This window comes from Columba livia, chromosome 3, assembly GCF_036013475.1.
Source record: "Columba livia isolate bColLiv1 breed racing homer chromosome 3, bColLiv1.pat.W.v2, whole genome shotgun sequence".
In the NCBI taxonomy this organism is placed as follows: domain Eukaryota; kingdom Metazoa; phylum Chordata; class Aves; order Columbiformes; family Columbidae; genus Columba; species Columba livia.
Genome location: NC_088604.1, coordinates 59,052,603 through 59,064,878, shown reverse-complemented (window position 1 = coordinate 59,064,878; position 12,276 = coordinate 59,052,603). Strand labels below are relative to the sequence as shown.

General features: G+C 40.6%; 1 long non-coding RNA gene across 1 annotated transcript in view; it reads left to right on the top strand.

Annotated features, from left to right (window-relative positions):
* LOC135579058 (uncharacterized) overlaps positions 1-4,607 on the top strand; it is a 32,339-nt gene extending 27,732 nt beyond the window's left edge. The window contains exon 4 of the long non-coding RNA XR_010471373.1: positions 2,451-4,607. This is a non-coding gene — a long non-coding RNA (uncharacterized LOC135579058). The remainder of the gene's footprint in view (positions 1-2,450) is intronic.
* The last annotated feature ends 7,669 nt before the right edge of the window (positions 4,608-12,276 follow it).

The following is a 12,276-nucleotide window of genomic DNA, read 5'->3' as shown; positions in this document are numbered from 1 at the left end:
TGCTTTGCTCTGCTGATGATCCAGTCCACAGAGAGCCCTGATTATCAGGAACAGAGGAAAGTTACAATAAAAAAGCCTGGGAAACAGAAAGTGTTGCTTATGGAGTTTCTGTGTTTTCTTAGTACATTCTTGTTATAGTAGAAGCCTTTCAGGTCAGGTTTGAGTAGCCAAGAATCTGCAGCATGGGATCAATTAATCTAATACTGTGTTTTGGAGAGTAGTTTTTCAATGGGTTTCTTTACAAAACATCCTGACAACTACTTTATATTCCACCTATTCCACGGAATCTGCGTAGAATAGAAATCCTGCAGCAATCTCTCATTCCATCCCCTGGCTTCACTGCCCTAGTTAGGAACCTGATGACTGTAATGTGTCAGTGTAATTCAAAGTAAGTACTCAGTTCTTACTGAAGCAGATATTCTTAATATGATTTTATAGTCTCATCATCATTGTTTCTGGATAATTTTATTATGAGAAAATGGTCTTATAATAGGTGTGGTCTGCTGAATTACTCATGGAGTGGATGCTCTGTGTGGTGTTTTAAGAGACCAGTTCAGTTAAGGATGGAATACAGCCATTTCCTGTAATGTAACATGATCAGAAAGATGCCCCCAAGCAGTTTTTGTTTATCTCCCTTTTTTATAGAGACTTGACTTGGCTGCTTTACCCAGGTTCTATTTGCTGAGTTTCTTATCTTTATGACAGTCCCCAGAGTAACTTCAGCTGTCTCAGCAGCATTGCCTTGGGAATTGTGAAAGGAGCTTCCAAATTTTGTGGAGAATTAGGCCATGAGTCCCTCAGAAACACAGGCTCTGGCAGTTTTCCAAAGAGCTATAAACATAACACATCTCCAGCTGCACAATCAGTGATTTTCAGCGCTCAGATAGACTGTGTACAGAGGATGGCATCTCATGATCAATGGCATGATTGCAGCAGTGTCTTGGCTGGGGCATTTAGCACCCCAGACACCCAAAGTGGGTGGGAACATCCTAAAGAAGTTGTGTAAAGCTAAGCAGGAGTTTTTATGTAGGTTGTAATCATTGTGATAGTTTTCAGAGCCATCGTCCAAGAACTGTGCTAGAAACATACCTGTTTCTAGAAACAAAAACACTGTTACAAAGTTCTACTTTGTCCACTGCTACTGAACATCTGAAACATCTTCACTTGACCTTTGATGGGAGATATTTCCAATTTTGCACATCATCTTTGAGTTGACTTGAGAGCTATGGTCAAATATGCCTTAGAACATATTGGTAAGTTTACCTGAAGAGATACTATTACTGTATACTAACAACACGCATCTACAAATGCCTCACTAAGTCTGTAAATTTATGACTTCCCATTTAACCATTCATGTAAATGAAAAAGCTTGGATAACAACATATTGAAACCAGGTTTCAGGATTTGACTACCAAGTGATGATACTTGCTAAAAAACATAAGTAAATAAATGAAACAATTGATCCTGAGGACATAAACTTCCATTGAGGGGCAATACATTGGCCAGATGTAGGCACTTCACTGCTAGAGGAAGAATAAATTTTAGATGGGTTTTTATTACACATGAGGCAAACCGCTTTACTTTCTCTTTTTAACACAAATATGCAAAGCCTGCCTTTGTACCACAATGCTACCACTCTCTTGGCAGCAATATTAAAGAGGTCCCCTTGTTTTGTTGGATATTAATACCAGGCTGTACTCTGAAATGTGATTTTAAAAATAAAAAGAAAGTTAATTGTTGCTGGGAAATTTTAACTGAAGCTGATTAAAGGAAGCAACAAAATATATTGACTACTAAACCTCACTTCTCTTTTTACGTGTGACCTGTAATGGACTCCCCCAAATCATTACGTGGTCTCTCTAAGCATTCCAGGTTTGTCATTTGAAATTCATTAAATGTTTGTGTGTCTGATTTTTGGGGGGCTTTCTGAAAAGTTTTATAGTCACAGCTGCACTAGTTATGGATAGGTTTATAGTGCCTTGCCCATCAACTGGCCCACATGTCCAGTCCAGTCTGTTTGATACCCTACCTTTCACAAGTGTTCAGCAGTTCTGGAGGTGTTCTTATAAACCTACCAGTAAATGTACCAGCTGGACTCGTTTATGTACATGAGCAGCCTCATTCCGGCTGACTTACAAAAAGCCAGTGGCAGTAAATCTGTGGTCAGTCCATATATGTACTTTAAAGTATTTTTTTACACTTCTGAAAAGAAAATAATAAAATATTGCTAAGCTTTTTAGTAAGTTATATGTGGTCTTCAGAAGAACTTGAATACTCTGTGGTGAACAAACAACCTTCTGAGAGTCCCTTTTTCTTTGCAGTAAATTCTTTATGCTGTACAATTAAAGCTGTTAGAAAGTCTGTTCTCTTAGAAGCACACTGATGGACTGCATATTTGTAGAAAATCATGTGAACAAATTGCTCATTACTTTCTTTTGTGACTATTGCAGGTGCAACACAAATAAAGGACTTCTTGAAGGCTGCAAACAACTTCTTCACATTGTCCAGGAAGGTTTGTCAGTAAACAAGGCTGGTTTAAAATGCTCAGATGAGCAGCAGAATGAGAAGGTACAGACAAGCCACCATGAATAATACATGCAACAGTAAACCCAACAAAAATTAGCACAGGTGAAAGGACTTCCAAGGGAAGGAAGGGGAAAAAAAAAAAGAACTAATAAGAAGAAAAGTTTTTTCCAGCATCTCCAGATTTACTCTGAGAGTGATCCTCAGTGTAATAAGAGAGCATATCAAGAAAGGGAACCACTTCTTCCTGACCATACTGTCAGCATCACACTACTCAGAAGACACCCTTTCCTCTCTTTTCCCATCCTTTTTCTGGATCTGCTCACAGTTCTCCCGTGCTTTGTGTGAATTTCTCAGTGCTGACATCAGTTAGTTCAAGGTTTTATTAATATTTACCAATAGAGGTTCCAGTCAAACCCATCTGAGAGTCTTCCTATTATGAGGGAACTTACCTGAGCACTTCTAGTAAGAGCAAAATCCCTGTGATTTCTGTTTCTTTAGAATAGTAGGAGCTTTCAGCTGACCACAGGTGTTAGCACTGTAACTCACTGGTGTTTTTTACCAGAGGTAGATTTCAAATTAATTCTTTGACAACATCTCTACTGAACACAAGTTATAGCTTCATGGCAACAGTGGACTTTCCTGCTTGTGTTTTACCACAGGAATACTTATGGCACATGTCGCTGTCTCTTCTGCTACCCTACAGAGCAGAACCTGTACACTTTCCTATGAGATAAGTAAATGGGTTCAAACTTCAGCAAGGACTATGGTGGGGATCTTACCAGGATAGCTATCATGGCTATCCTCTCCCAGCAGTTCTGTTGCAATAAAAAGATACTAATACACCTTATTGGTATCTGTGCTCCTATGCAATCCTAGGACACTCTTCCTTCTTGACAGTGCACATTGCCTTCTTCCTCCCTAGTCTAGAATGTGTTTTGATGGTTACCACCAACTAAAAATAAAATTATTACAGACTCCATATGGTACACTGCAAAATATAAGAAGCATTAAGAAATGAAACTCAGAATTTCCTAAAGCAACCTAATACTCACTTTGGTTTGGGGATATATTTTTGACTTAGTTAAAATGTATTTGCTGCAAGCAGCTGTCCTGTGTTCTGGGAGTCCTTTCAATTGCTTCAAATTTCATGGTAATTAACATTTGCAGGCAACAGACAAAATACAGTGCTGTTGACCCATACGATCATAAGTCTTTCTTAAACCCACAGCTTGTAAGTCATGGAAATTCATGCTCTAGGAAGGTTGGAGCCAAGCTGACCTGAGGGCATGGAGGCAACCAGCTATGCTGCCAGCAGAGTGACCTGAGTCAAGGGCTGTGGCTGAGCTGACAGACCCTCAAGCATTTGAGCTGATGTTCATGCTCCATGGTTAATCCAGTCATTGGTTTCCTTCTGCTCTTCACTTGCATGTCCAGGGACAAAGTCTTTTTTTCCCAGCTTTTCAAAGGAAGGAAAGAAATACTTCTCTCTGGTGAAGTAACAATTCTCATTTATTAAATAGTACCAGTAAATGTGTATTGGTTAAAATACTTGTTACCTGGTCCTTTCATGAAAAGTGTAGGAGAGGTGACAGAAGGTTGTTCTTTTGTGTCAACTTTTTGTTTCCTCCCAGCAAGAGAAATGACTTGGCAGTTGGTTTCATCAGGTGGAGAATACATCACCTACACATTGCATCCAGATTGTGCCCTAACTGTTCAAAAACATTTCCAACATTACTGCTCTTGCATGGTTATTTACTACAAAGAATATCAATAGGTTCTCATTCTCTCTTACTTTCTTAAACCAAGATTGTTGGTTTTAACATTAACATCCTTTTATTTATCTTTCTGACAAGTTGAAAATATTTGACCTGAGGTGTGGAGTTAAACGTTTCATATCTTCTTACTAGTGTAATGTTGTTTGGGGACTGGTTATATTATTGTAGAGAAATGCAATACAAACTTCATGTGTATGGTATTAAGAAGGCAGTGTCTAGACAGAGATTGGGTGGCTCTAGACTTGTGTCTACTACAGGGATTGATACAAAAATGAAATCTCTTAGTAAAGCCTTCCTAGAAAACCACATAAGCATTTGTGGCCTTATTTATGGCACTAATATTTTAAGCATAACATAATTTTGACTTCAGCTGTTTAGAATAGTAAATGAGTCAGGGCCTGATGCATTACTTCTACAAACAAATGCAACAGATTGTCTTCTTGGTGTTTGTTGGTTTGTTTGCATTTTATCTCTCTTTAAAAGGTTACCTCTTACTGTGCTTATGTCATTTACAAAAAGGTCATAAACTATCACACACAGAATCACACACAGAATGCTAGGGATTGGAAGTGACCTCAAAAGATCATCTAGTTCAATTCCCCCTGCTGGAGCAGGAACACTTAGATGAGGTTACACAGGAAGGTGTCCAGGTGGGTTTTTAATGTCTCCAGAGTAGGGGACTCCACAACCTCCCCGGGCAGCCTGTTCCAGTGCTCTGTCACCCTCACTGAGAAGAAGTTTTTTCTCATATTTAAGTGAAACATCCTGTGTTCCAGTTTGAACCCATTACCCCTTGTCCTATCATTGGTTGTCGCTGAGAAGAGCCTGGCTCCATCCTCGCGACACTCACTGTTTACATATTTATAAACATTAATGAGGTTACCTTTCGGTCTCCTCCAAGCTAAAGAGACCCAGCTCGCTCAGCCTTTCCTCATGAGGGATATGCTCCACTCCCTTAATCATCTTTGTGGCTCTGTGCTGGACTCTCTCCAGTAGTTCCCTGTTCTTCTTGAACTGAGGGGCCTGGAACTGGACACAATATTCCAGGTGCGGTCTCACCAGGGCAGAGTAGAGGGGAAGGAGGACCTCTCTCGACCTACTAACCACTCCCCTTCTCATACACCCCAGGATGCCATTAGCTTTCTTGGTCACAAGGGCACAGTGCTGGCTCATGGTCATCCCGCTGTCCACCAGGACCCCCAGGTCCCTTTCCCCTACGCTGCTCTCTAATAGGTCATTCCCCAACTTATACTGGAACCTGCAGTAACTATGGCTAGTACTGATATTTTATACCTAGTTTAACTGCAATTTTTTAAATGTGGTGTGCAAATTAGCTGCTGAAGAGCAGCCAGGAGTGGCAGGTGAACATGGCAGGGGATGTCAGAAGTGACTGAGTTTTGGAAATGGGATGGCTATCTTAAAATAGATCAACAACATGAGTCATAAAGAGATTCCAGGGAAACTCTAACTCCTACTGTTAGACAGTGAGGTAGAAAACTCCTACTGTTAGACAGTGAGGTAGGGTCCCAAGTCTGAATCCAGAAAATTGCAAGGTTATGAGTACTGGAAAAAGTCAGTGGAACTGGCTTTGCACTTTCTCCATGGTTGTGATTTATCAGAGTATATGAAAATATTTTGTGTATATGCAGTAAAAAACATTTATTTTTGTGCCTCATGTTTGACAGGACAAATTTTGAAGAGTCAGAGAAACTATGCTATATTTGAACAGTTTTGTTTTGTGTGAAAGTGTGGACACTGAAATAAATTGTAAGTTTGAGGAACCTGAAAAATGCCCTTAAACACATGTTTATATTTTGGAAATATTACAAGAACATAGCAGGGAGCTGCCTGTCCTGAGGCCAGGTCTTACAGAAAAAAGAAACAAAAAAGATTTACACAAGCCTAATACAAATAAGATGACTCCCCTAAAAGCCCAATATTAATAAGATACAAGGGGCAACTTGCTCTGAGGTCAGCAAGGCTTTAGCTTAAATGTCAGTGGAGTAAAATCTATGGCCAACATTTTCAGAAGAGACCATTGGTTTGGGGTATATTCAGAGTATTACCTTGGTACCCAAAGCTCAGCATTGCAGTAAGTGGCATCCCAAAGCAGCAGCTTAATTTGAATCTTGTTCTTATTATTATTTCAGAAAATGCATTGCAGTGTAGGGGCCATTAGAACATAGTTCTTTTCATCATTATTACTCACTTGTTAATGTTTCTCTCATGCAACTTCTACTGCAGTGGATCTAAGGCTTATTATGACATAACGTGGAAAACATTTTAGGATTTTTTTCCTTCCCTTGGCAAGAAAACACTCCCATTCTGGGATGAAAAGATAACACAAATGAAACCAGACAAGGATCATTACATTTGCTAATCTGAAGTGAGAGATTAATGTTGTACTCTGGACTAGTTCTAAAAAAAAATGCAAGGTTTTTCTCCATTTTCAGAAAAACACCTGCATTTGCTGAGGTGTAGAGAGAGGGAAAGGATCGACACCGATTTTCCAGTCTCTTTTATGGAATAAAGGTAGTGCTGTCATGTTTTCAGTTTAATGACTTAAGGATTTGCATGTCACTACGTCTTGTCCAGTGTCACTTTGTTAAAATCAGACTGCAAGAAAGCACAAGAGAGCTCATTAATTACTTCAACTTGGTAGTAAGACGTGCCTTTGATTTTAAATTTTATTTTACAATGTAAAGCAAAGTTACTAACTTTTCCTAGACTGTAAAAACAAAGGGCTCCTTCTCACTCTGGTGAGCAAGGGAACAGTGAAATATATTGAGCCAGCATTCTTTCTGTTACATTTCTCATTACTACTAGGGCTAACTGGTTGCTGAGCACAGTGGCTGGTAAACTGAGATGAATTCAAGGCCAGCCCATGGGTCCTTACTCATATGCTACTTTTCAGCTTTGTTGTCCAGAATAAACAGTGGGTCTTCCTGATGCAGATGGTTACAATGTAAAGGACCCAGCCTGCTCCACACTGCTCTGCTGTTTGTGAAAGATGTGTTGCCTTGTGCTCAGCATCGCAGATGACACTCTCAGCTGGAGCCTCACGTTGTTAGTGCCTAAATAAAGCTGTGTGATGGGAAGATTGTCACACAATTGCACATTGCATTAGGTCTTGGGTGTCCCTGAGCCTGGGAACGGGAACTGCAAGGACAGACCAGAAAAGGAATGTGATGCTTGTGGCTTGCCAGTCTCACCCTAAATGAGCTCTCACAGCACAAGCACTGAAGTGAATGACTTTATATATTGCAAGCCAAAAAAACTCTTAAACAGTTCTTTTGTTTAGAAACAGAGGTACAGAGGCAAGAGAGAGCAACATCTATTGCTGCTGAAACTTCAGATCAGATCCAGTGGGCACTTCCTGAAAATGCAATTTCTCAGTTGGCTGAAACTGACCAAAGTGTCTTTTGCTGTTGGAAAGGGTTCTACTGCCATGTTGACTGCCTCTGTCCATGTTTTTCCATGGCCTCCATGCAAGGGCTGTCTCCACATTCTCTCTGAGGTTGCATTGAGATTTAGCATTTCTAACTCCCACCCCATCTTCGAAGCTTCATAAATGAGGTGTTTAATCAGGATGACTAATTTTAATGTGCGTTCCCATGAATTATCTATTGTCTTCCATTTAACCTTCAGAAGGCTAATATATTGAAGGTACAACTCAGATAAGACATTAACTATTAAGACTAAACAAAACACACCAACTACAATCTAACATTCAACTCAGCTCAAGGTAAATTTTTTATTCACTGTGAAGAAAATGTTCTCCGTTGTCTGAATTCCAGCTTCAGTATGTAAATTACCATACACTGAAAATCATTGTCATGATTTAACCCTAGCTAGCAATACAACCATGAGAGCTTCTCACTTACCCTCCTCCGCACCTCCCAAATAGGGGAGAAAATCAAAAGGGAGGGGAGAAACTTGGGTTGAGATAAACACAGTTTAATAAAATTTAAAAATACTAGTACACTACTAGTAAATAAATATATGTAATAGAAATTGAATATAAAATAAAAGATACCCAATGCAATTCCTCAGGAACTCTGTCTGCACTGAGCAGCCAGTCCCAGGAAGCAGCACCTGGCCGCTGCTTGGGGACCAATCCCAGAGAGAGAAAAGAGGAAAAAGGCAGAAAAGCCCAGAGGCCTCTGCAAAATGGCAGCATGGCCGCGGGTTGAATTACTGAAAATCCTGAACAGAACTACCCTGGCTCCAACAAAGAGAGCAAAGAAAATGAAGAAGCAAGTAAGAGAGACCGGAAGATCCTCGTTCTCCTTAAATATGAAGCATGATGCTAATGGGATAGAATACTGTTATTGTTCAGTCTGGATGTCAGTCAAGCTCTGCCCCATCCATGCCACTCTGCCTTGATGCCTCACACCTGTGGGCACAGTGCTCAGAATGTCCTTGGCTCTCAGACCAGAGCAATTAAAAACACTAACTCTGTCCCAGGGTGTTGTCTTCTTGTACTTAAACTAAGTCCAAATAATGACTGTGCTAGCTATGAAAAAGAAAGGTTTCTAACTGCATGAAGAAAACTGGCTCATTTTCAGTCAAACCAGCACAATCATATATCCAAGTTGGAAGGGTCGTCTGTTCATCTTATCTAACCTCCTTCCAAAACCAGGGCTGTTGTAGAAGTTGGATTGCTCAGGGCTGCGTCCAGTTCTGTTCTGAATGTTTCCTAGAACAGAGAGTCCACAGGCTTTCTGGGCACCTGTCCCAGAGCCCGTCCACTGTCACGGTCATATTTATTATTCCTTTCATCTAAGTGGAATATTCCTTACTGCAGCTTCTGTCCATTAGCTTTTGACCTTGCAGAGGTCATCTTCTGAGAAGAGTCTGGGTCTGTCTTCTGTATGTCCCCTTGAGGTAGCTGCAGGCAGTACTTAGAGACCTGAGGGTTCTCCAGGATAGGCAGGTTCGGGTCCTCACATTTTCTTCACACATTGTGTGCCGCAGCCACCTAATCACACATGTAAGTGATCAGCTGCACTTGGCACAAACATGTGAAAAACATCAGGCGGTTCATTACTAGCTCTTGAATGAGACTTGACACAGAAGTAGGTAAAGAGCCTTGGATTCAGGCTGAACATTGCCAGACAGAGGGACATGTGACAGTACAAAGGTGGAGCGTGCTACCCAAGTTCTCTTGTCCCATGACATCATCAGACCTGGGCCCTCTACATTGTCACCCCTTCCTATAGCACCTCACAACTGTAGGAACAGATTTTTGCATGTGCTCATGCAAGAAACATTTTTTGAGTAATATATGGGACAGTACCACAGTTGCCAATGTGCACTTGGGCAGGATGAGGCAGAATAGACACAGGACTGCTGGCAGTCTCAAGTTTTGTTGTGAACAAACAGGAATCTCCTGTCTTTAACCTCATTTAACCTCACTGGAACATGAAGTATTAGAGAAGTGGAAAAATTCTGAACATCCCCGTAAGTGTTTCGCCGGTAACCTGTTGGTGGGTCTGATTTTATTCACTTTTAAATAAGAACAGGTTTGGCTTATATGAGGAGCTAATACGATAACTAAGCCCATTTTCAGCTCAAGGGTGCAAATATATTTTTCATTGTTCCTTCCAAGGCTTCCAGAAGAATCACACTGTGCAAGAGGCATTCAATGTCAGTGTTTTGGGGGTTCACTGTTAATGATCATGGCTGTGGATAAAAGACTGCTTGGCAAGTGATACTCTGTCACCCACTGTTGTGTCATATCCAATATCTTACATTAAGGAGGCTTTAGGGGAAATAATAATAATTTTCAGAGGAAAAAAAATTAATAGAAGTAGAGGTTTGGCAAAAATAAATGTTTTATCAGGAACAGCCCTTGCCAAGCATAACATTTTCTCAGGAGCCAATCTTGGCAAAATGAATGTTTTATCAGGAGCAGAAGTTTGGAAAAAGTAACATTTTATCAAAAGTGGAGACTTAACAGAAAACACCTTTTTATCAAGAGTGAGGACCGCGGCAATTTGAGGAGAAAGGCTTGCTGAAAGTGGAGTTTTATCAGAAGTTTTGCTTGAGGAAAATGGTGTTTCATGAAGGGCAGGAACTTTCCAAAAATAATGTGTTACTGGGGGTGAGGAGGAGGGTTAGAGATGGATGAAAATAACATTTTATCAAAAAGAAAGGAGGAGGGATGGATTTAGTCAAAGTACTGTGCTAACAGTTTCTACGTTCCAATATGGGAAGCCTTGCTCCTGGAAAAACATTATTTGCACACTGAGTGCTTGCCCTAGCTAAAATGCTGGTTTTGACAAGCTGTGCTGCTGACAAAATGTTATTTTTGGCAAGCCCATCTCTCAAAGAGATGTTTTTAGAAAGCTCTTTTCAGAGAGAAGATGTGCAAATTGACTATAATACCTGCAGCAGAGCCAGGTACCTCTGTGAGCCAGGTTTTTTGGCTTTTTTTTTTTTTTTTTTCTCTCCATGGCTTCCCTTCCACCTTTTGCTTTATGGTGATGATATTGATTCACTGCACTTTGGATCCTGAAACACTGTTCTGCTTCCAAATTTAGGCGTCCTTCATCATTTTGTTTCCCTCAGCTGCTCACTGACTCAGACTGGTTGACTCTTCTCCAAGTGTGTGTTATGCATCCTTTCCCACTGGGGCTCTCTCCCCACACCTGGAAGATTGCTTACCCCTTGTTTCTAACTCCTCCAGTCAAAGTCTGACACCCTTGGGCTTGAGAAGTCCTTGAATGCAGTGAAGGACCCAGCGGCCAAAGCCACATGGAAGGGTCCTCATTGCATCTTTTTCTGGTGGTAAGAGACTGATCACAAGAACCTGCATCTCTTGCAAAGTACACTCTCACAAAAAGGGGCAGGAGAGAGGAAGGAAATGACAGGTTAAGTCACTTAATACATTTCCATATGTCATCACATCACAAAGTCATGCTGTACAATACATTTACCTGCTCCTCAGTGGAGTTCTGGGCAAGTACCCGTGTCAGGAGTTTCCCATATGTGTTATCTGTAGGCATCACCACTATGAAGGAACTAGGGTCACACACAAATGTAGGACTACAGACTCTTAACAGTTTGTCGCTTGAATGTAGAAATTGACATGGCATGTAATAAACTGAAAGAGGAGAGCATCAATCATTTCCACTGGATGGATAGGATTCTCCATGGACATTGCAGGAATTTGCAGTACATCACCAGAATCAGTTTCTGTTTATTTACAATGTCACTGGGCACCAGTGGGAAACCATGAGAAAGCTTGACTCAATAGCTATTTTTAAGAAAGGTGACAGGTGTGAGCTGGTTAACACTGACCACTCTGTTGTCCTCCCAGGTACTATGGGGCACTTGCACCAGCAATGAAATAGCTGGCTATTTTGAGAAGGGGGATCTGAAGCTGATTTTAACTTGAGTTCTTTTTCTAAGACTGTAAGAGAAAGCATCCTTTAGGGAAGCAGTGAATAAAAACAGACAAGCATAACTGGTGCAGTGTATTAATTGCTTCAGGAGAAAACAGGATATGGGACATGCAAAGCATATGCAAAATCCCATAGATCTGACCAAGGGGAATTTCTTATCATCATAATGAAGGAAGAATGTCCTCCAGCATTTCAAAATTTTCCCAGTGTGCATTGGCCTTTTATCCAGATCCCACTGAAGCATTTCCACATAAAAATAATGTCATTGTATTGGAGTGATTGTGCTTCATTATAGCTGAAGTCACTGTGCTATTAGTGGTTGACTTTTTACTTGTACTGTGTTAATCTGTATATCATTGAATTACTGAGGAGTTGTCACTGTATCCCCGAATAAAATGTTTTGCTGTTTTATACTTTGCATGTTAGAGAGGAGGGATTACCTTTTAGTAACAAGACACTCAGGTAAAATTCAGTTTTTCCATGGGTAAATGAATCTAGCTAGTGAAGGCTTTTAGAAGACATGCTAGATATTTGAATCCATCTTTTGTGACCATCAAGAGCAACTG